The sequence below is a fragment of the Miniopterus schreibersii genome, assembly GCF_964146895.1.
Source record: "Miniopterus schreibersii genome assembly, chromosome: 4".
In the NCBI taxonomy this organism is placed as follows: domain Eukaryota; kingdom Metazoa; phylum Chordata; class Mammalia; order Chiroptera; family Miniopteridae; genus Miniopterus; species Miniopterus schreibersii.
Window position 1 is genome coordinate 24,389,175 of NC_138105.1, and position 25,270 is coordinate 24,414,444.

At 43.1% G+C, this 25,270-nt stretch overlaps 1 protein-coding gene and 1 pseudogene across 3 annotated transcripts in view; one reads left to right on the forward strand and one right to left on the reverse strand.

The window, feature by feature from the left end:
- Positions 1-15,738: 15,738 nt before the first annotated feature.
- Positions 15,739-17,978, reverse strand: LOC308555755 (phosphatidylinositol 5-phosphate 4-kinase type-2 beta-like; annotated as a pseudogene). The gene is made up of 2 exons: positions 17,774-17,978; positions 15,739-16,754 (listed from the first exon to the last, which is right to left on the reverse strand). The product of its transcript is annotated as a phosphatidylinositol 5-phosphate 4-kinase type-2 beta-like (transcript).
- Positions 17,979-22,776: 4,798 nt separating this feature from the next.
- Positions 22,777-25,270, forward strand: part of AFF4 (ALF transcription elongation factor 4) — a 77,098-nt gene continuing 74,604 nt past the window's right edge. Inside the window, exon 1 of one of the 2 annotated variants that reach the window (XM_081134222.1) lies at positions 22,777-23,193. The gene's annotated coding sequence lies outside the window, so the exon portion shown is untranslated. The remainder of the gene's footprint in view (positions 23,194-25,270) is intronic. The other variant, XM_081134221.1, reaches the window with a different exon arrangement.

Genomic DNA, 25,270 nt, shown 5'->3' on the forward strand with positions numbered 1-25,270 from the left:
CACTTAACAAAATAAACATCCATGAGTCCATACTATAAATAATTGATTAAATAAACATGGGGAGATGAGACAACTCTTCCATATAGAATTCCAATTAGTGTAGAAGAAGAAAATAAAAATCACCATTGGCAAAACATCACAGTAATAACTGTCATACTCACGGATACAGAGAATATTTTGATGGTTGCTAGAGGGGAGGGGTGTTTGGGGGCTGGAGATTAAGAAGCACAAATTGGTAGTTACAAAATAGTCATGGGGATATAAAGTACAGCACAGGGAATATAGTCAATAATACTGTAATAACTATGTATGGTGCCAGATGGGTACTAGATTTATCGAGGTGATCACGTCATAGGTTATATAAATGTCTAATTACTGGGTTGTGCACCTGAGACTAATATAATGTTGTATGTTAGCTGTAATTGAAAAATAAAAAATTATTTAAAAAAATTAACAACCCTTCTCCCCCAAATAACTGTCATGGACAACATCCACTAAAACTAGTGGGTGAGTGTGAGGAGAAACAATTCGCATAGTCTCGAAGTATCTTCCCCAAGATAGCTATTAACTTAAAGGGAAAGACAGAACTTTACAATGAAGTCTGACAGAAACCACCATAACCAAGTGATCAAGGTCAACATCACCAATATATATGACACATCGACATTAGGAATCTTGTGATATGATGGACTGAGGACACAACTCCGTTTCTGTGATATTCTTACAAAAAGCATAACTTCAATTAGAAACTTCATGAGAAAATGACAAACCCAAACTGAGGAACATTAGACAAAATAACTGATAAATGCTCTTCAAAAGTGATAAGGGCCTGAAAGACAAAGACTTGAGGAAGTGCTGCAAACAAGTGGCTAGAGAGCTTAGTCTTATTTTTTAATTTTTTTTATGTAAGTTTTGTTTTTCAATTGCATTTTACATTCAATATTATTTTATATCAGTTTTAGGTGTACAGCATAGTAGTTAGCCAATAATATACTTTATATAGAGTTTCCCCCTGGTATTTCCAATAACCACCTGGTACCATACATAGTTATATACAATATTATTGACTATATTCTCTATGCTGTACTTTACAACTTAAAAGAGAGAGAGAGAAAGAGAGAGAGAGAGAGAGCAATGACTTGAAGAGTTTTCAAGAGTTCGCCTTTCAAGGGATGTGGATTTGGCGGAGAAAGAGTTGTTGAGCATGGCTGGAAGCCTGTTTGTATGGGAGACTGGTAGCCGATGAGGCTGCAAAGGCCTTGGGAAGGGGGTTGCTATATTATCAAGGATGTTATATATCAGGCTAAGGAATTTGTATTTTATCTGGAAGATGACAGAAGAGCCTCACATTCCAGAAATATTTAAGATCTTTTTAAGAATGTCAAGATTGGAAGCAGGTAAACCAATTTAAGTGACTTGAACTGTAAGAAGCAACCAAGCTCCACGGCTCTACTAAGAATAAAATTATTTGTGACCCAAATTCTACAGCCTCAGTTTGTCTGAGATGGTATAGCTTTTTAACCTTTCCTTTGGGCCTGGCCATATTTATGCAATTCAGAAGGAAATCAAAATAATAGTACCGGGTCCTTCAGAAGAAATTTAAAAAGAGAAAAGAATAGCAGTAGGAGTAGGAAGACACAAATATTAGTATAGAAATAATTTAAAAATTAATAAAACCCACGATGTTAATGGTATTTGTAAATATATATGTGTGTGATTAATAATCAGTTATATGAAATACATAGCTATTTAATTAATTGATCAACTTGTAATCAACATTTAAATGCTCAAGAAAAACTGTTTTCTCACATTTTATTAGATTTGTTGGTTTAATATCTTTAGCATTAAGATATAAGAATGAAGACATTGTTGCAACTGTCCAGAAGAGAATTGAAGGTCACCCCTGGTCATCAGAGCCTTGCACACAGTGAGACACACCCTTTACAGTAGAGTCTATATTGTGTGATTTTAGTGCTCTTGTTTATAATTTATGCAAATCTAATACATTTACACTAACTTATCACATTAACAATGAGAGTGGAAAGGAGGTGACAGATATCAGAGCTATTGAAGAGGTAGAAATGAGAGAATTTAGTGATCAGTTGATTATGGTGGTGAGAGAAGTGTACCTAAGAAGGTTTCAAAATCTGTTGTTTGGATGACTGGGTAAATATTGAAATAAAAATACTCATTTCAGTACAATTATAACAATAATAACACTACTACCTTGAAAAGTATAGACTGACCCTAGCAATGAAAGAAAAGTCAAATATTTTTGTTAACCTAATAGAATACTACAGTTTTTTAAAAAATTCCAGATACCACTTGGATATCTGAAAAGGCTTCTGTAAAGTTTGGTTATGACCAAATTGCTAACAGTTCTCATATTTAGGTGCTAAGATTATAGATCACATTTTTTCTTTCCCTACTTTTTTTTCCTTATTTCTGATTTTCTTTTTAAAACTTTATTGAGATGCAGTTGTCATACAATAACCTGCACATATTTGAAGTGTATAATTTTGTAAGTTTTGATGTATGTGTACACTCATGAAATCACACAAGCAAGGTAATTAAACCACTGCCCCCCCAAAAGCTTCCTTGTGCCTTGTAATTTTCCCCACCCATTTCTCCCTGCTTATCCTATCCCCCACAATCCCCAGACAGCTATATAGTTTCTTTAACTATATAATAGTTTGCAGATTTTGAATCTTATATAAATAGAGCCAAATAGTATGTACTCTTTTTTGTCTACCTTCTTCCTCTCAGCATAATTATCTTAAGAGTCATTCTTGTTCCTATGTGTATACACAATTCATTCCTTTTCATTGCTGAGTAGTAGTCCATTGTATGGATATATCCAATTTATTTATCCATTCATGTATTGATGGACATTTAGATTGTTTCCAGTTTTGTTTTGTTTTTTAATCTTCACCCTTGGATATTTTTTTCATTGCTTTTCAGAGAGAGTGGAAGGGAGAGAGAGAGAAACACCAATGTGAGAGAGACACATCGATTGGTTGCCTCCTGCACGCGCCCCAACCAGGGCCGGGGACGAGCCTACAACCAAGGTACATGCCCTTGGCTGGAATCCAACCTGGGACTCTTCAGTCCACGAGTTGACGTTCTAACCATGATGAGCCAAACCAGCTAGGGCTGTTTCCAGTTTTTGACTATTACAAACAAAGCTGCTATGAACATTCATGTTCAATTCTTTGTGTGATGTATGCTTTCATCTCTCGTGGGAAAAGTCCTAGGGGAAATGACTAGGTACACTATGAGCCCTAAAGCAACCAAAAAATAACAAAACAGAGTTATAGCTAATAACCCAACAAAGGAGAAAAGTGGTATCCCCCCCAAAAAAGAAAGTCAAAGATGAAAAAGACAACAAAAATCAAGACAAATGGACAATAAATATCAAGATAATAGATTTAAATCTAATCATGTCAATAATTTCATTGCTCTAAATATAATGCTCTAAACACTCTAATTAAAAGGTAGGGATTGCCCTAGCCAGCTTGGCTCAGTGGTTAGAGCATCGGCCAGCAGACTAAAGGGGCCAGGGTTTGATTTCAGCCAAGAGCACATACCTCAGTTGCAGACTTGATCCCCAGCCATGGTCAGGGCGCATATGGAAGGCAACCAATCAATGTGTCTCTCTCACATCAATGTGTTTTCTCTCTCTCTCTCTCTCTCTCTCTCTCTCTCCCCCCCCCTTCCTCTCTCTATGAAAAGCAATGGAAAAACTATCCTCAGGTGAAGATTAAAAAAATAAAAGGTAGGGATTATCAGATTGGATAAAAGAGCAAGACATGCTGCCAACCAGAAATGTACTTTAAATATAAGCACACAAAAAGATATGCTAACACTAATGGAAAGTAAACTAGAGAGGCTGTATCAATATCTGACAAAGTAGATTTCAGAAGAAAGACTATTACCAGGGCTAAAGAAGCTCATTTTGTATAGTAATGTGGTTAATTACTCAGAAGGACATAATGATCCCAAACATTTACACATCTTATAACATACCTTGAAAATATAGGGAGCAAAACTGATAGGAACAAAATGAGACAATAGACAAGCCCACAGTTATGGTCAGAGATTTCAACAACCGATAGAGCAAGTCGACAGAAAACAAATAAGATATAGAAGACTTGAACAACATAACCAACCAATTTGACCTCATTAACATTTAAAACAATCCACCCAACAATAGTGGAATACACGTTCTTTTTAAGCACACTCAGAACATTTACCAAGGTGTATTTACCAAGGCAGCCCATATTTCAAATCGTAAAGCAGTCTCCATAATTGTAAAAGGATTCAAGTCATACAAGCTATATGCAAAGTGTACCCGACCACAGTGAAATCCAGTTAGGAATCACTAACAGAAACCTCTTGAAAATCCCTCAACATATGGAAACTGAATTTTATTTCCTTTAATTTATAAAATTAAATGTTTGTGAAAAGTATAAACACATTTTTTAAAAACGGAGTTCTTTTTAGGGGGGGCAAGTTTAAATACAAATTCAATTTCTTTACAAAATATATGGGTACTCGGGTCATCTATTCTTGAGTGAAACTTAGTTTGGCTTTCAAGGAATTTTGACACTTTATCTAATTTATTGAATGTGTAAAGTTGTCAGACTATTCCCTTAGTGTCTTTTTAACGTCTGTGGCACCTGTAGCGATGTCACCCCTCTCGTCCCTCATATTGCTCAGTAATTGCACCTCCTCTCCTTTTATCCTGAGTGGTCTGGATAGAGGTTTATCAGTTTTATGAATCTTCTCACAGAACTACCTTTCGGATTCACTAACGTTCTCTGTTGGTTGTCTGTTTTCTATTTCATTGACATCTGCTCTGATCTTTATTATTTCCTTTCTTTTGCTATATTTTGGGATTTATTTGCTATTCTTTTTCTAGTTTCTCAGGGTGCAAGCTGTAGTGAATGATCTGAGACATTTCTTTTTCCCCCTAATGTTTAATGCCATGAATGTTTCCTATGTACTGCTACAGAGGCATCCCACAAATAGTAATAAGTTTTGTTTTCGTCTTTGTTTAGTTAAAAATATTTTTTGTTTTGTTTATTTTTGTTTAAAATATTACAGATGTCTCTTTTCTCCCCAATGATCCATTCCACCCCATCCCACCCTCCTCCCCAGTCCCTCTCCCCACCATTGTCCATGTCCTTGGGTTGTGCATATATGCGTATAAGTTCCTTGGTTACTCTCTCCCCCTCCACCCACCCGCCCTCCGCCATCCCTCTGACATTCATCAGTCTGTTCCGTGCTTCCATGTCATTGAATCTATTCTGTTCTTCAGTTTATTAAGTTCTTTAGATTCCACATATAAGTGAGATCATGTGATGTTTGTCTTTCTCTGCCTGGCTTATTTCACTTAGCATAATATTCTCCAGGTCCATCCATACTGTCCAAAGGGTGCGAGATCCTTCTTTACAGCTGCATAGTATTCCATGGTGTAAATGTCCCACAGCTTTTGTATCCACTCATCTACTGATGGGCACTTGGGCTGTTTCCAGATCTTAGCTATTGTAAACTGTGGTGCTATGAATATAGGGGTGCATATATTCTTTCTGATTAGTGTTTCAGGATTCTTAGGATATATTCCTAGAAGAGGGATCACTGGGCCAAAAGGCAGCTCCATTTTTAATTTTTTGAGGAACCTCTATACTGTTTTCCAAGTTAAAAATACATCTAAATTTTTTGAGTTCTTTTTTGACCCATAGGTTACATAAAAGCTTATTATTTAGTTTCCATATATTGGGGATTTTCTAGAGATGTTTCTGTTAGTGATTCCTAACTTAATCCATATGATCAGGTATACCTAGTTTCTACCTTGTTTGACTTAAATCCTTTTACAGTTGAAGAGACTTGTTTTATGATCTGGAATATGGCCTACCCTGGTAAATATACCTTAGTAAATGTTCCGGGTGGACTTTGAAAGGAATGTGTATTTTGCTATTGTTGGGTTGAAATGTCCTATAAATGTTAATGTACACAGGTTATGCATGTGGGTAAGGACTGGAATGAAATTGAACCAATATAAAAAAAATACTTTATTGTTCACTAGTGGGTTTTATCCCCCTGTGTAACTTGTTTAATATTATTACAAACATATGAGAGAAAATTATGGTTTAGATGGTTTTAGTGGTTATACCACCAGCATCTAAGATGGTCCCAAGGATCTTCATTTCCTGCTATTATGCCCTTGTGTCATCCCTCCCAACCCTGAATCTGGGCTAATCTATGTGACCAGTAGAATAGTACAAAAGTAACAGTGTGTGACTTCAGAGGCTAGGTCATAAAAGGCATTACAGCTTCTGCCTTGTTTCTTGAAACACTCACTGTGGGGCAAACAAGCCTCTGTGTCATGGGGATACTCAAGCAGCCTTGTAGAGAGACCCCTATGGAGAGGAACTGAGTCCTCTGGCCAGCAACCAGCTGCAACCTGCCAGTCTTGTCAGGGGGCCACCTGGAAGCAGATCCTCTGTCCCCAGTTAAGTCTTCAAATGACCATAGCTTCTCAAGAGACCCCCCTGGAACTGCCTAGAAAAGCCACATCTGAATTCCTGACCCACAGAATTTGTGAGAAACAATAAATAGTTATTGTTGTTTTAAGCCCCTAAGGTTTTCTTTAATTTAAAAAATATGTTTTTATTGATTTCAGAGAGAGGAAGGGAGATAGAGAGAGAGAGAGAGAAACATCAATGATGACAGAGTGCCACTGATTGGCTGCCTCCTGCACACCCCCTCCTGGGCATCGAGCCCACAACCCCAGCATGTGCCCTGACCGGGAATCGAACCATGATCTCCTGAATTATAGTCGATGTTCAACCACTGAGCCATGCCGGCCGGGCTAAGCCACTAAGTTTTGAGTAATTTGTCCCTGTAACAATCTAAAAACTACTAATGGCTCTGGCTCATTGGTTAGAGCGTCAGCCTGAGCACCAAAGGGTTGGGGTTCGATTCCCAGTCAAGGGCAGGTACCTGGGTGCAGGTTCCCTCCCATCCCCTGGTCTGGGACACTCAGGAAGGCAAGCAGTCAATGTGTCTCTCTCACATCAGTGTTTCTCTCTCTTTCCTTCCCTCCCTCCCTCCCTCTCTCCCTTCCACTCTCTGAAAAGCAACAGAAAAAATATCCTCAGGTGAGGATTAAAAAAATAATTTAAAAAAAAACACTACTAATGCTCATATGTTTTAAAGTAAACATTTATTAAAAGGCCACATTCAAGTTTCTATTCAAAGTTCATCTATAAGAGGTTTTTCCTACCCAACCGAACTAAAATAACACCTGCACTTAGGCTATCTCTTTGCGTTTTTTTCCTTTTGTGGGTTTACACCTGAGAATTGTGTGTGTGTGTGTATGTGTGTGTGTGTATGTTCTCCACTAAAATGGAAGCCCCATGAGGACAAGAACTGTTTTATTCACTAGTGCCTTTAAGATCTAGAATGCTTATAATGCTACCTGACATGTGATAGGTACTCTATAGATAATTGTTGAAAGAATGAATAAATGGCCCGGCCGGGCGTGGCTCAGCAGTTGAGCGTCGACCCAGGATCCAGTCAGGGCACATGCCCGGGTTGCGGGCTCAACCCCTGGTGGGGGGACTGCAGGAGGCAGCCGATCAATGACTCTCTCATCATTCATGTTTCTATCTCTCTCTCTTCCTCTCCCTTCCTCTCTCTGAAATCAATAAAGGTATTAAAAAAAATAAGTGAATAAGTGAATAATAAATAAAATAACTAATATTCACATTTGCCTAATAGTATACTTGGATTTTGGGGGGTGGGAGGGAGCATATGAGTACTGTGAGCCATGTGTGAATTTGTACTACTCGATGTTTGCATTAGGATCATTACAACAAAAACATTCTTTTTTATTAATTTTTTATTACAACAGAAACTTTTTAAAAGAAATAATAATGTTCACACCTGCACTTTTTGTTGATTCATTTTACTTAAGGGACCTTATGGTAGGCAGCCTCTGAAATGGCCCCGTGCCCTGGCCTGAGTGGCTCAGTTGGTTGGAACGTCCTCTCGGACACCAAAAGGTGGCGGGTTCAATTCCCCTTCAGGGCACATACCTAGGTTGGGGGTTCGATCCCTGGTCAGGGCATGTGTGGTAGGCAACCGATCCATGTTTCTCTCTCAAATCGGTCTCTCTCTCTCTCTTTCTCTCCCTCTCTCCCTTTCCTCTCTCTAAAATCAATTAAAAATAAAATAAAATAGCCCCCATGACTCCTGACTCCTGTCATTCATGTTCTTGTACTGTCCCCTCCCACAGTAAATACAGCTGACTTGTGCAGCCAGTTGGCTATTGGAGAAATGAATGTGACTTCTGAGGCTAGATCATAAAAGACATTAAAATTTTTAGATGGCACATCTCCTTACAGCTTCATTTCTTCACAAAAGTAAAAAACGAAATGGAGGCTGTAACCAAGGTTTCTGAGTGACTCATTGGTTATCCGAGCAAGGAAAGCCGTTTACTGATGGCTAGTTCGTTTTTTTAATTTTAGCATTTTATTTCTTTTGCCTCCACTACTCATGCATTCATTGGCTGATTCTTGTATGTGCTCTGCTGGGAACTGAACCCACAGCCTTGGTGTAATAGGACAATGCCCTGACCGACTGAGCTACCTGGCCAGGGCCTGGTAGCTAGTTTATTAAATCGTGTTTGATTGTAACAGCCAAAGAAATATACCCAGAGAAAATTAACTTGTTTAAGATGATCAGCCTTTCTGTGAAAACAGTTGCTTGGGGTTGAAGACATTGAGAGCTACATCAATAGTCAATTAAGAAACAAGGTAAATGATAACAACCTGTTTTCTTTGACTCTTATTTCTTTTTTATAATAGCTTTTTGAGATATAGTTAATATACCATACAATTCACACATGCAACCATTACCAGAATCAATTTTAGGACATTTTTATCACCTCCAAAAGAAACCCTACACCCATTAGCAATCGTTACCCATTTTCCTGCCACCTCCCAGCCGTAGGTGACCACTAATCTCTTTCTGTCTTTATCGATTTGCCTACAGTGGACACTTCATATAAATGGAAGCATATATTATATTGTCTTTTGTGACTCACTTCTTTCATTCAGCATGCTGTTTTCAAGGTTAATCTATAGTGCAGCATGTATTAGTATTTCATTCTTTTATTGCCAAATAATATTCTATTGTATGGACATACCACATTGTTTATTCATTTACCAGTTGGACATTTGGGTTGTTTTCCATCTTTTGGCTATTATGATGAATAATGTTGCTATAAACATTTTTGTACAAGTTGTGTGTGGACACATACATTTGTGTTCAAAGTGATTGAAGAATTAACCTCTCAACATAGTGTGTGTTGGACAACTACACGTAAGAATATTTTCAAAGAACTTGAGAAATCACGAATTCAGTACAACCTGAAGTTGAGTCAGATAAGGTGTGTTACATTTGATGGTGATACTAATATGTATGGAGCAGAAAAGGCTTAGTTGGAGAAACTTACAGAGCTTTTGCCAATGTAAGGTGTTTAAAGTCTGTGGCAAATATTTGAATTTATTATGTGTTATCGAACCAACAGTATCAACCGTGAACTTCATTTGCTCTTCCGGATTTAACCATTATGAGTTCCAAGAATTTTTTTCCCCTCCCCAGAAATAAGCCTGAATATCCTGACTTGCTTCCCAGACAGCAGTTTGATGGCTTTTAGTAGTAAAATATTATTGTGATTGAGCTTAGGACTGAGCTGGAAATTTTAAAAACTGTGGTAAAATACATATAACATAAAATTTAACATCTTAACTTTTTATGTGTACAGTTTATTGATAAAAAGCACATTCACATTGTACAACCATCACCACCATCTCCACTATCCATTTCCAAAACTTGTTTCACCTGACAAAACTGCAACACTGTACCCATTAAACAGTAACTCCCATTTCTCCCTTCCCTCTGCCCCTAGAAACCACCACCGTACTTTCCATCTCTAGGAATCTGCCTGCTCTTGGTACCTCATATAAGTGGAATCATACAGTATTTGTCTTTTTTGTGACCGGCATAGTTCACTTAACATTATGTCCCCAAGCGTCATCCATATTGTAGCATGTATCAGAAGTGTCTTCCTTTTTGTGGTTAAATGACATTCTGTTGTATGAATATAGTACATTTTGATTATTCGTTCATCCACTGATGGACATAGGGTTTGTTTCCACCTTTTCGCTATAATGATAATGTTATAAGGATGTTTTTACAAGTGAAAACTTCCCTCAACCACTGTTGAACACTAAATGGTTTGGAAATTAGCTTTTACTGAACACTCAGTAATGCTCTTTAATGAGTTTCACCTAAAATTACGAGGCAAACTGTTTATATGTGAAACTTTTACTGCAGTAAAGTCATTTCGGCAACAATAACTTTTTTGAATCACAGTGTCAAGTTGCTTTAAATACTTCCTGTGCTGTTAAAAGTTATGAGAAGCAAAATGCCCATTACGTCACAAATTTGCAGTGTATATCTTTTTGAGCTCAAACTACAGTGCCTAAAGTGTCCTTTGGACTTCAAATGTAAAGAAAAATGTTCATATTTCAAAATCCACTTAACTGTACAACTGAGGACCTCTCTTTCCATCTTCAGTTGGAGATGATTAATCTTCAGTGTAATGATATATTCTAAGACATATATCAAGAGACTAATTTAATAAAATTGTATAAATTTCTTCAAAGCAGTGAAGGTTTTTGTTTTTTTTACACAAAGCTTTTTGAGTTTTATTTTTGTTGAGTTGGAGATTCATCTTAACACGCATTCATTTTAAAACAGTAACAGGGTCTCGAACTGTTCCGAGCAGAAATCAGACAAGCACAGGAGGCTGGAAATTCCTATTTAAGAATGGAAATTGCAGTGGGTAATGGAGAAGTCACACACCCACCTGTTTATCCTGCTATACCCCCCAAGACTGAACCTATACTTAATTCACATTTTTTATTACAATGATCTGACCTGGTGCCTGGTGTGCTAAGCTGCACCGGGCCTTCCCCCAACGGTTCCCACTTCCTCACCAAATGGCCCTGAGCCAGGGCAAGGGGCTCCTGCCCAAGGTTCCTCTTCAGCCTCCAAGGGCTCTCAGCACAGCCCGCTAGGGAGAGCCGAGCCTCCTCTTCCCGTGACCTTTGGAGGCTCTCTAAATAAGTGGCACATCTCAGAGGAAGGTGGTAACGTAAGAAATCACTCAAACCTGTGAGGAATTTTTGTGAGTTCATCTGAGCCAAACTGTCATCAATTGCCAGGAAGCCAAAACCTCAAAGGATTGAGATAATGCATAATGCTCAGAGAATGGCAGTTTCGTTTCGCACCTTGCTTTAGAGATTACAATCAAAGGGATACGTTAAGTGGGTTACAAGAAGTCCATTGGAGATAGATTAGGGAGGGGGGAGAAAGCAAAGTGGGGAAACCTCTGGAATTGGGTAAAAAGTAAAATGGTAGGCACATACTTTTTTTATTTATTAAATATATCATCATTGATTTCAGAGAGAGGAAGGGAGAGGGAAAGAGAGAGATAGAAACCTCAATGATGAGAGAGTCATTGATCGGCTAGCCCTCAACCCGGGCATGTGCCCTGACCGGGAATCGAACCCCGACCTCCTGGATCCTAGGGCGATGCTCAGCCGCTGAGCCGTGCGCGGCCGGTCGGCACATATTTCTTTTACAAAGGTGGGTATGGGAGAGTTCACAGTCAACAGTTAACAAGATAGACTCCTGGTCTCTGCCCTGGTGATCGAGGGCCCTGAGAGAGGGGAAATTACTTTGTTTTGCAAAGGCAGGTGTTAACTCAGGTGCAAAAGACAACTGACAGGCTTAGCTAAGGTGAAAATTAACCTTTGTAAGGGAAAAATACTGCCTTAGGTTGTGACTACCCACCACAGACTGCTTTTAGTTAAAAAGCTTTCATTTCAGACCATCTTTTGTGGTTATTTCAGGTCTCTGAGTTTGCAAGGCCTCCACGAAGGCCTTCCCTGAGCTAACCAGGTTAGCATTTGGGCCCTTTTCATCCACAAAGGCCAGGGCCATGTCACTGCCCTCTGCAGATAGCTGGTATATTTGGGGGCAGTTATATAAATGTGTTTTCCCTTTGATTCCTGTGCTCGGAGTGGACTCCCCCTCCACACATTTCTACCAGAAAGAGGTGAGGTCCCTAGATTTGGAGCCACAGGTCTAAGGCCAGAGCTCTAAGGATTGTTTAACACTTCTGGCCCCTAACACTTGAGTGTCTCAAATGCTGGGGAGTGCTGAAGTGTTCTTCTCTCTCCCCTCTTGAACTGGTAAAAAACAATTGGGGGGATGGTATCGGCTACTGAGAAAAGTCCTGGGTCTTGGGTCCATCTCCCTAGGGTGGCAGACTGTGAAAAGGGGAAAGTCACTAGGGCAGGATCTGTAGTCCCAAGCCCTGAGTACTACCAGGGGACATGCTTGAGGCCTAAAACGCAGGCAAGAGAAACAACTAAAGTAGGATGAGCCGCCTGTGGTGGGAATTTAGGGAGAGCCACTGAGAATAACCACTGGGGCAGCTTGTGGCACCTGCCACAGACAAGCAGCCCCTGAGCAAGATAGGGAGCTTCAGTCTGTGCTCCTGGAACTGCGGGCACAGGGAAGGAGCTCGCACTAGGAGGATAAGACTCAGTGGTTCATGAACAGGAACAAAGGCCAGAGGCCTCCATCTAGAGGTCTCAGGGGAGTTTTCAGACAACCCCTCGCTTTGGCCGGAAAATATGGGAGACTATAGTCTCTTAGCTGTAGACTTTCGGAAGAGGGGTGAATGGGAGAAGCTGTGACTGGTTAGGTGGTAGATGGAGGATTCTGGGAGACGAATCCTGCCCTTACCGCACTCCAGACCTCACCCAGTTTGGCCATGTCCTATTCTTATACCGTGGTTCCTGAGAGATCCAAATTATTCTAGGATGCCATAAGGCTGTTGAGTTTCACAGCTCCGGAGAGTGAGGTTGAGGGTAGCTACTTCTCCTTAGGTGCCTTCTACCGCTCAGAAAGGAAATGGTGGGATTTGGGGGCAGAAAAGTGGGGGCAGACAAAGTGGGGATCAGTTCACTTTCTCTGCATTCAGACCCCAAAGCAAATTTATTATCTTCATCATTATAAAAAGAAGAGAAAGAAAACATGTATAAACCAAGCTAAATAGCTTTTGAACATTTGAATGACGGAAGAATTAAAGATCTAAGGTTTTGAAAATAGCACAGGGAATGACATTTTAAGATTTTTTTAGAACTTGATTTTTAGAGAGAGAGGAAGGAAGAGGGGGAGAGAGAGAGAAATATGGACCAGCTGCCTCCTGCGTGCCCCTCAGTGGGGACTGAGCCCGCAATCCTGGCATGTGCCCCGAGGCACATTGGATGCTGCCCAACCAACTGAACCACACCGGCCAGGGCGAGAATAACCTTTAAAAAAAAAAAAATCTAAAATTCACCAAACCACAGCTCAAACGTTCTGACCCAATCAACAACACTGTCAGAAACACAAAAGAATATTTGAAACAGGATGCTACCTCTCAAAGAATAAACAATATACCAAAAAATGCACAAAAATACAAAACTCAGTGTTGAAGTTAGCTCATCTTTAAGAGGTAGGATTGTGTTACACGTTTCATACACACTATGGCAACATGACCAGCAGGCCAAATAAATTCAGGAAGCCGGTGAGAGCCTGAAGCTGTGGACGCTGCTGGAAGACACAGCCTGCCAAGCTTTGGAGATGCTGGGCCTTTCTGTGAGCAGATTCAAATTTTCAGTCTTGATTAGAAGGCAGGGAAATCAAGTCCAAACAGTATTCCTATACAATTCCTTCCTAAGTAAATTTTGTTTTCTCCATGAGCCACTTGGTTTAAAATCCTTCCCCAAGTCACCTGTGGTCTTACTGCTGGTGTTCAGTTACCTATGGCCCCTTCCTGGGGCCAGGGCCGTCGTTTGACCCATCTGTCTCTTCCAGGAGGGTCCCAGCATCCCCAGAAGAGTCCAAGAATGCTATCTCCATTCCTTCCTGACCTAAATGCTACGAGTAGGGCATGGAGACCTTGCTGGTTCCTGCTCCAGAATCTGAGCTTGGCCAGGTTTGGTGGGAGCCATAGGAAACCAATCCATTCACCCACAATGCTTCTACAAACTTTCTTTGCATCCATGGGGTTATCTACATATTTTACCATATCTCACCCCAAATCCCCAGTTCCTGGTGAGGGGTTGAGAAGATACAGGAATGTACCTCTCCCGACACAGAACTGTTTTCTCTCCTAGCCGGACCAGACAGGCTGCTCTGATGTTATCACAGAATGACACACAGCTCAATTGTGAGGCCGGGAGAGCAAGGCTCAGAAGGTGGGTGGAGATCCTGAAGGAAGCCGCAGGATGCCACTGCTGAGGAAGCCCGTGGGTGTCAGATCTGCTAAAAGTCTAGTAGGGGGCATCAAAGGAAAACAGCCCTGAGGCTGGGGCCAGGACCAGTCCCACATCAAGCCTCCAAATTGGATTTCCTGGGTCACATCCTTAAGTGACCCAGAAACAACATCAGGCTTGCGTGCCACACTCCAAGGTGGGAGGCATCACTCCCATAACGTCCAGGTGGCAAACCACAGGCACAGGGCGTCAGATTTTTATCCACATGGTAGCCCTGGGGCTCAAAGAGGAATCTCTGCAAGGAGCACCCCGCTTGAACACAAGGATTCTTTCTAGTTCCTCTTGACCAAGTGGGAGGCAGGCTTTATAGAAAAGACATTTGAATTCCAGTGGCTGAGAGAGCCCAGGGGTTTGAGTGATGATCACAGGGTTTTCTGAGAACCAGCTGTCCGAGAGACCAACAGCAGCCCCCACCCCTCGCATTTCACGAGGATGAACTCGCTCCCCTCTGAGATATTTGATTCTGATCCAAGACGACTGATGTTGATCTGGGGTGGTCCTTCAGAAGGACAGCTTTTAGATGGGAGGATCATTTGGATCTGAGGAGAAAAGGTGAAGGAATTTGTGTACAATACTTCATAAAATTAAGAAGTTGCCCTGCCGGGCATGGCTCAGCGGTTGAGCGTCGACCTGGGATCCAGGCGATTGGGGTTCGATTCCCGGTCAGGGCACATGCCCCAGCTGTGGGCTCAATCCATGACTCTCTCATCATTGATGTTTCTATGTCTCTCTCTCCCTCTCCTTTCCTCTCTCTGAAATCAATAAAGATATATTTTAGAAAAAAATTAAAAAGTTAATCCAGGAGGGATGAGGTGTCTGACCTCCCCTCCTCTGGCGCCAGAGCACTTGGCTCTGAGAGGACACTTGGCTGGGACTAGGGGGTGCCTCTGTAATGGAAGGGAACTCAGGACAGGGATGGAGACGGTGGATAGGGTGATGACACATGTCATTATAAATAGCAAACCTGGAGCAATGAAATTTCAGAAAAACCCAAATAAACCCACAGTGACCTCTTGCCCCAAGGTATTTTAAAAGATTGAAAGGTAACAAAAAGGAAACCGCTTTAAATCTGGGTCAAATTGGGGGGGGGGGGGGAATCAAAGGTAAGCGGGAGGTGAGCCTACATCCTGTGAGCACGTACACGCAGCACATCTCCTCCTCCCTAGAATCTCTTTCAGTGTCGCAGCTCCCACTCCTCCCATCTAGCCCAAATACACCCTCTCCCTCTTCCGATCCCTGACCCCATACGTCATTCTGTGGCTCTACGACATCAGATGTTGGACATGAACTTGTTGAAGTGTTTGGAGTACTGCTCAGGGTTCACAGTCTAGATCTCAGACCCCGCTCCACGTTTCACTGCTTTGGCAGCATGTGCTGCTTTCTTCTTAGGATCGTATGGCATGAATATTCCAATGATGGCCATGAAATAGACCTCCTTCTTGGGGGCACTTTCATGGCTTTTTACGGCATAAACATCAACAAAGGGATCAAATTCTCCAGGACCAAAGTACCAAGGAAAGCTGAGAAGGTTGCCAGGGCTGCCTGGAGGTGTGCCATAGGGGCAGAGCAGGTTGCCGCCCACCCCTTCACTCCCACACTCCTGGTCCTCTGCCCACTCCTCCACCCCCACCTCCTGCTCTGCCCGGTCCACATTGTGGATGCCCACCAGCAAACTAGTACATGACCTTTAGCTGGGCCAGAATCTCTATGTCCCATTTCAGTTTTTCCAGGAAGTTTTTTTACTCTCCTCTCCCACTTGTGCGTCTGCCCTTCACTGAGTCGTTGTCTTTAAGTGTTGGCAAGTCCTTGGCCTTCTCCTTGTCACTCGCTTCTCTGGCAACAGTAGAACCCTTGAGGTCATACTTGCAGTGCACAGCAAGCCGATGGCTGAACATGTTCCTGGTGACCACCATGTAGGTTTCCATACCATCTATGGTCAGGCAGTACATGCTCAGGAACTGGCAAAAAGGTGTTGCTGTGACACTCCACTGTGAACTGGTGGTACTTCTTTAAGATGTGCATCTCAGCCACATCCTCACTTGACACAGTCTTGATGACAAAGCACCAGCTATAGGTGGTGAGGAAATGTGTCCCACATCAGCCCTGGCTGTCACGATTGATAGGGGCACATCACTGAATTCTGGTAATCCTGATCGTCAATCCCAACTCTTTCCTGAAGATTTCAAAACACCATGGTACAGTTCTCCTTAAACTTAAAGAGGCTGGGAAGGTTCTCATCGAAGAGATGATTGTCTATCTGGATCTTGCTGTGTGCTTTGAAGTCATCTTGTGGCTGGTGGAAATTGGGTTTTTCCACAGGGTCATGAGAAAAGCATTTCAGGGACCGACACATTGAAGGATGAGACACAGTGGTAAGATTTACTGGAGCAAAAACAAAGGACTGCCCCCAGAAGCCCAATGTCTCATCCACGACCAGGTGGTTTAGGTCCGTCTCACTGTGGAAGAAGTCCTGGGCCTGGTGAGCCTAGGTGCCTACCAGGAGGGTCGGGATCCAGAACTGTAATGCTCTCAGCCACCCTGGGCGCGGGACGCCCCGCACAGCCTCTGCTCCTGGCTGCGCTCCAGCCGGCACTGCAGCACTGCCCACAGGCCCACTCCTGGAACCACGCTCGGAGCTGTGCAGCCGCTACAGAGAGAAGCGGGACCGGACCGGCGAATGCACCTGTGCTGCCCGGATGATGGGCCTTTGATATGCGTTGGTTACATTATCTCAGGCTTGGGAGAGAGCAGGCTTTCTTTCAAACTAACCAACCTCTTTCCTAATCCTTTCCGGCCTTGTACGGGGCCCTACCCCTAACCAATCCCTTTTCTGGATCTTTTGGGGTTTTGTGTCTCTTATGCAAACTGATCCTTTGCCCAGACTTCCCCAGGCTAGACTCTGCCTTTATGCTGTCATTTTGGCTCCTACTGCACATGCCTCAAAGTTTTCCCTCCTCATCTGGTTTCTACTGCATGCACTTACCTCTCCCTGCACCATCTTGTTTCTAAGGTGCATGCTCCCAGCAAAGGAATTTCCCCTGCTGTTTTTATCCCTCCCCAGGTAATTCCAGCTAGTAGCTGGTTGTCCCCCCTGGGGAGATTGGAAAGTTGACTCTTCCTGCCCACTTTGGGGATTAGGTCCCTTCAGCGGAGGATGTGGCTGTTCCCTGTGGAGACTGTGAATGCTGTGGCTTCCTAGTGAATCAGGCTTAATGTCCAATGCAGCTCCCTAGTTTATTAGGCTTAATGTCTGATTCCATTTGCTCCCTTCCTTTATTAATAACTAGCTAGTTACCTATGCTAACAATCTGGCATTAGCATGACAGGGACAGGGACATTGCTCAACTCATTGATTGTGTTGTTCACCCTCCACATCGGGATGCTGAGAATGTGCTGACTGGCCAGGAATACCTTCACTTTCTGGTACACATGCTTCTTCTTGGTCTTGGTTTTGCTGGAGCTGAGCAGCGCCCCTGTCACTGTGGTGGTGCTGGTACAGTTGGATGACATGTTCTGGCTGGTGACAGTGGTGGTGAAAGGAGGGGTGACGGAGACTGCACACAAGCCATTGGCCCCAGACCTCCTACAAACAAATCCCCATCCCCACTCCTTTAACACACCATGGTTTTGCCCAGCCTCTTTGCAATGAATATTATTAATATCACATGGCAGTGGATCGATAGCAGTGTTTCCTAGTACCTATCTGTGTGAAAAGATGCTTTCAAAAATGAAATACATAACATTTCATTACAGATCAGCATTAACAGAATATTTGAAATCACTTTTTTTTAAAAAATCTTTTAAAAAAATCTTATTAACTTTTTTAGAGAGAGAAGAAGAGAGAAGGAGAGAGAGAGAAACATTGATGTGAAAGAGAAACATCAATGAGTTTACCTCTGGTACGCACCCGACCAGGGATGGATCCCACAAACTGGGCAGTGCCCTGACTGGAAATCGAACCAGTGACCTTTTGGTGGATGGGACGACACTCAACTAACTGAGCCACACTGGCCAGTGCTGAAATCACTTTTGATGATAGGAAACAGTAATTTCGAACTCTAGTTAAGTGAAATATTCCTCCCAAAACAAAAATTTATTATTCTCATTAGTGGACTTGAATTATAAAACTTACCCAATTACTATATTTTGGATGTCATAAAAAATCATGGGGAAAAAGTACACTCTATTACTATGTACCTACATAAAATCTTTGATTTTGCTACTTGTCCTACAAAGCCTAAAATATTTACTATCTGGCCTTTACAGCCAAAGTTTGTCAACCCCAGAGAGAAAAGAAAAGAGCTGAAGACCAAGTCTTAGGACACCTCTATTCAGAAGTCAGGAAAAGGTAAAGGCTCTCCTGCAACTGAGACTGGAAAGCAGAAGCCAGGGAGGTGGTAGGAGGGAAACTCCAAGAGTGTGGCATCTCAAAAGCATAGAGAAGAAAATGTTTCAAACAAGAGACAATAGTCAACTGTGTTAAATGCCACTAAGGTAAAGATAAAGATTCAACTTTTGGATTTGGTAGTGTGGGAACTGTTGGTGCTCTCCGTGAGTGGCCTCAGCAGCAAGGTGGCAGACGACAAGACAGGGAGGAAAAGGAAAAAAGTTGACATCTATAGTGTTTAGTAATGTGCTTAGCACATAGTATGTACAGTAATTATCACTGAAGCAGACACGGTTGGTGCCTGTTCATATGCCCTCGGGAATATCAGCCTGACTTTTTAATTTTGAATTCCAGTTAAGTGAAATATTTTTTCCATTGCTTTTCAGAGAGAGTGGAAGGGGGCAGGGAGAGAGAGAGAGAGAGGGAAACATCTATGTGAGAGAGACACATCTATGTGAGAGAGACACATCGCCTGGTTGCCTCCCGCACCCAGGTACGTGCCCGTGACCCAGAATCCAACCCTCAGCCGCTCGGTGCTCAGGCCGATGCTCTAACCACTGAACCACACCAGCCAGGACTCAGCTTGACTTTTAACTATGCAGATGTTCCTGATTTTATTTGCCTGAGAACCTTCTCTGGCTGCTGCAGTCTGCTCTGCTCACAGGCAAGAGATGTTGGGGAATTAACATCTCTAGGACCAGCCCTCTCAACAGGAGTAGTGGCATAAATACTCCAGTCCCTTGCTTTTTGCATGGGGTAACTTTAAGGTATATATTCTGCAGAGTTTGCCAGCAGGATTAATAATGGCAAAACCTGCACTGGCTGCTGTGGCTCAGTTGGTTGGAGCATTGCCCCATACACCAAAAGGTAGTGGGTTTCATTCCCCGTCAGGGCACATACCCAGGTTGTGGGTTCAACCCCCGGTTGGGATGCAGGGGAGGCAACCGATTGATTGATGTTTCTCTCTCATATTGATGTTTCTCTATACCTCTCCCTTCTCTAAGATCAATTAAAAAAAAGAAGGCAAAATCTGGCACTTAAGCAAGCTGAAACAACCACCCCCAGAAATTTGATTAATAATTATGACACCTTAAATAACAGTGAAGATTTGGATTGATCATGGCCCCAAATGTTAATGATCCCCAGCTCAAGCTGAAGAATGACTATAAGATGGGACACTGAGAATTTAAACCATCTACTTCCACACAGATTACAATTATGGGAGCTGAAAAATATTAACACTTTTCCTCTCACCTCCTAAGTTCTTCTGGCTGGGCTAATAACCAAGTTAACAGAGACAGATTAACAGGAGAAAATCAAAGTTTAATACATATGCATGGGGAACTCAAATAGGCGTGATAATTCCATGAAAATTCCAAAATCAATGAGGCAACAGTGATCATCTAAGACAAATTTGGACAAAGGAGAAAGGGGGAAATGGGGTATTAGATTTCAGAAGTGAGAACGATCGATTTACAGGTAGTTGAGGAAGAGCAGGAGACACTTGGTAGGAAGATTCTTGCTAGGCTACTCAGAAACAATGGGACACGTGGTGTGTGTGTGTGTGTGTGTGTGTGTGTGTGTGTGTGTGTGTGTGTGTGTGTATCTAGCTAACTTGCCTGGAAGCCTCTTGTTTACCACACTTAATTAATTCAAATTAGGCTAAGGCTGTCTCCTAAAATCTCCTTCCTGAAGCAGGTTTCTCTGTCTGAATCTCTTGGGAAAAGGGGGAGGATCAAAGATTCTTTCTAAGTCTCTATTTTCTTAATAAATAGCTTTAAATCAATATCCCCAAGTTTCAGCCCCTTCACAGCCAATATTAACATAATTTTATTATTTTGCTGTCATCTGTAAAATTACTATCCCAGGAACACTTTGATCAGGGAGAAAAAAATTACAAGTAGCTTTATTTTCCATTTCAGGAATTTCTCAAAATCCCATTTAAATGAACATCGAGTTCCTCAACTTTTCAATAGGTGACTTTAAATGACTGCTTATGCTGTGTGGTAAATAGAACAATGGCCCCCAAAGATGTCTATGTACTAATCTGGAACTTCTGAAGATGCTGTTATATGACAAAGGGGAATTAAAGTGGCAGATGGAATTAAGGTTGCTAATTTATTTGACCTTAAAATAGGGAGATTATCCTGGATTATCTGAATCGGCACACAGTGATCACAAGGGTCCTCAAAATTAGAAGAGGGAGACAGAATAGAAGGTCAGAGTAATGTGATTTAAGAGGAACTCAACCAGCCTTTGCTGACTTTGAAGATGGAGGACACGGGCTTGGCCTAGGAATGTGGGCAGGCAGCCTCTAGGAGATGGAAAAGGCAAGGAAAGGGAGTCTTCCCTAGAGCCTCCGGAAAGGAGTGGCCTTGCCAACACCTTGACTTTTACCCAGGGAGACCAGCTCAGACTTCTGACTTACAGAATTGTAAGATGATAAATTTGTGCTGTTGTAAACCCTTAAATCTGTGATAATTTGTTACAGTAGCAACAGGAAGCTAATAGACCCTCCAGTGTTACAGGTACAAGGTTTGTGCGCCCAATGCTTCAAAAGAAAGGCCAATGTTCAATACATCAGAGTTTGGAGCAAGGAAAGGTTTATTGATCTAGAAGGCCTAGCTTGAGAAGATGGGAGAACTAATTTTCAAATTCATCTTCAGACAGCTCAAAATTCAGAGCTGTCTTATTTTATATATATATGTGTATGTATACATATATATATGTATACACACACACACATATATAATATAAAATCAGGAGAAGGGAGGATGAGTGAGGAAGAGGTGGGTGGGGACTGTAGACAGCCAGGGAGCTGAATAGGATTAGGGATGGGAGCAGCAACTATTTTTCATTCTAGTTTGAGTTTGCATTAATACATTTCCTTACATACAGATATGTAGCTAAAATCTATGCAGATAAAAGGAGTGACACTTAAAAGAAATAACAGGTGGTCAGGTAAGAATTTTAAAAAGGAAAATACGTACTTATAGATGCTGGTGAATTAGCCAGCTTTTAGGGCTAATAGAAACATTTTCAGATGCACATTCTTTATAATAATTTATTACAAAACTTGACTTTTATTAAAAACAATCTTTAAAATGTTTGCTTCAAATTAGTAGAAAATTAAACAAACAAACAAGAATCAGTTTCAAGGGGCTCCTTCATGGAAAGAAAACAGACGAGAGGCAGGAAGCTTACAGTTTTCCAAACGATGAACCAGAGGGAGTATCTCTGGACAATTACTGTACTGGCTTCTAGGAGACCCTTTGAAAATCCCGTCTAGTCTATAACTATGATTTGACTCTCCATTAAATTGTAGCTTGGCCTGACTGGCAAGGTATTAAGAAGTGAAGGAAAGTACTTAATATTCTGAAGCATAGGTTTAGGGGCAGAAAATGTTTAGATGATGGGGGGGGGGAAATAATAAGGGGGCTGGCTAGGCTTCCTGGGAGCTCACGCGAGGCTGTGAGCAGCCTCCCCCAGGAAGTCCCCGGGGACTGCCTTTCGGCCGGACCAGTGGCGGGCCCTGGACTCGCGGCTTCAAGTCAGCGCGGGAAGCAGGTCTGGGGGCTTCGGGGCGCGGTCCGCCCGAGCCCGCCACCCGAGCCCCCGAGCCGGTAGATCCGGCCCGGCCCGGCGCGGCGCAGCCCTCCGCACCCCGCTAGCGGCTACGCGCAGGGCGGAGCGCGTCGGCCTGGGGCGGCCGGGTCCTGCCCTCCCCGCCCTCCGAACGCGGCCGCCGGGCCGGGGCTCGGGCCTGGGCCGCCGGGGCCGGCGCTCGGCCCGCCCGGGGTCGTCGGGCCTGACAGCCGCGCGCGTCCCCGCGCTCAGCATCGCCTCCGGGCACCGCAAGCCCCGCGGCCCGCAGCCCCCCGCTTTTCCGGCGGGGAGGGGCGCGCCGTCGTCACGTGACGCCCCGCCCGCCCGGCCCCGGTCACATGGGTAGCACGGCCGCTGCGTCAGTCACAGTCCTGGCTGCGGGAGTCGAGCCGCCGTCGTCGCCGCCGCCGCCGCCAGCTGACGGGGCGGAGATCCGGGTGCCAGGTCCTCGTCAGCCCGCCCCCGCCGCCCGCTCGGCTGTCCCAGGCTGGGCCCGACCGTCATGGAGTGGGTCGGGGCCTCCGCCTGTGCCGTGTGAGGCGCGTCGCCGCCGTCGCCTGCGCTTTTCGAGACCTTGGGAGCCCCCGCCGCCCCCGGAGTCCCTCGCCCTTGGCAGCCTGTCGCCGCCCCCCGGCTGGGCTCGAATGCGCGTCTGGTGAAGGTGCAGGCCCGGCCCCGCCGCCGCCACCGCCGCCGGGAGATGGTTCGGGCCTAGCGGAGCCGGGACTGGAGGTGAGAAGCCGACCGGCCGACTGAGGCCGGGCCGCGCGGCGCCGCGGGGGAGGGGCGGGCAGGGGAGGGGGCGGGCGAGGGGAGGACCGGGTCCGCCCGGGGGCTCGGGGACACCCCCGGGCCGCGGCTGCTCCCTCCGCCTTCCTCCCTCACCTTCGCGTTCCACCCTCTTCCCCCCGCCCCCAAGTAAATAAATAAGCTAACCTAATCCTAACCCAAATTCCCAGAAATCCATCTTTCCGCCGTTTCCTCTCGCCCCTTTTCGTTCCTTAATCTATCCCTTCGCTCAGAAATGCCGTCGACTGTGTTGTGACTTTTCAATACCCAATTTCAAGTTATTTCTCGTCCGAGAGAAAATAGGCCTAGGTTCTGGCCATCATAACCCAACTAGTTCTCGCTTTCCTTCTCGCGATCCTGCTCACCGTCACCCTCCTCTGCAAAAAAAAAAAAAAAAGGGAAGAGGGGCGGATAGTCCGCTTTCGAGCGGCGGAGGGGGTTAACTAAACATGGGAATGTGGGGGCGTCGTGCTTGAGTGCCCCCACCCCCCGTAACTTGTGAGTCGGCCTGTGAGCTGGTTATCCCCGGAGCTCGTATTTGGATATTGATGGGTAGGCCTTTTCCTCCAGCTGCCTGTGCCCGGGGTTAATCTCGTAATTGACGTCAGTGCTTTGTTCCTTCCACTTTGCTGTTCCTTCCACTCTTTGAGGATGGATGGTGGGATGTAGGAGTTGGAGGAGTATCCTTATTGCCTTTTCCTTCACAAACGATATCGTTTATGCCAAGTTGAAAGGACAGATGTGAAATGCTTGTGGAGTTCAAACTAAGACGAACTCTTCGATTTTGAGGGTTCTTATACTTAGTTGCAATTCAGAACTGTGGGATTTCTTTCCTCGCTGGCCATAGAATTTTTAAACGTAGGCTCGTCCCCTTCCCCGTGATTGGTATTTTTCTCGAGGGAATCTAAGCTATATAGGTGCCCGTGTGAATAGGATGTTTGTACACGTGAGGTTTGAAATGTGTGGGGTTTTTTTTCAGGGCTCCGATGTGAAAAGCTCAGAGCTTTGTTTCCATATTCATTCTACAAAGCTTTGTAAAGTGCTTCTTTGATTTAACTGTCCTTTAACCGAAATTGAGATATTTACGAGAACTTTCTTAATTTGGCATTTGGTAAAGATCCTTTGTGGCCTCTGAATCTGCCTGGAATCATCTTTGGTCATATGTGCATAAAGAAGTGTTGGCAAGTGGCCACTTGGTTTTTAACAAAGCTGGCTTTTTAAAATTTCTCAGGTTTATTTTTCTTATTCATCATTGAGTTTTTCAGTCTCCAAACATAAAAAAAAATTCTCAATAATAGTTTTTAATTACCTTTTAGAGTTAACTTACTGGAAGCAATCAGTGTATTTATTTATTTTTTTTAATACCAGTAGTTTCATTCAGCCTGTGGTGGCTTGCAGGCTGATGACTGGTGTGTGTTAGCTCTACAGGAACAGTAGGCAAATTTTACTTTAAATAAAATTTTGCGTCAAGTGGAAACAAGATAGGATGTCTGTGAATGACCCAGCTTTTACTATTTGGTTAAAAATAAAAAGAGCTTAACTGTTAATTGGAAAGTGGTCTACAATTTTGAAGTATAAAGGTGATTACAGTGCTTTAGTAAGCTGTGTAATTAAGAATTCTTAAAGATAAGAATATTTTCATTCAGATTCACTTTCTTCTTTTCAGATGACATACATTCTCTACTCTGTGGTCTTGAGTTAATGTATCGCCTTTGTAACAGTTGATACTTTCTGCTTTGTACTGCAGTTTTTCTTATAGGTCTGTTGTAGTGTCTTTTGAGCAAGAACTATATTATTCTTATATTCTCTGTATTCTCCCCAGTATTTTATGCAATTATTAGGTTGAATTTGAAATGTGATATGCAACCTAAGATTTCACAAAAAGGTAATCTAAAGAAAGCTATATGAGCAAGTGATAAGTATTTGAAGAGAAAAAAAGTGACTCAGCTATAGAAGATGAAGCCTTCTAAAAGTTGTATATCTCACCTTTTTTGAAGAGTTAAGGTAAATGTAATGGTTT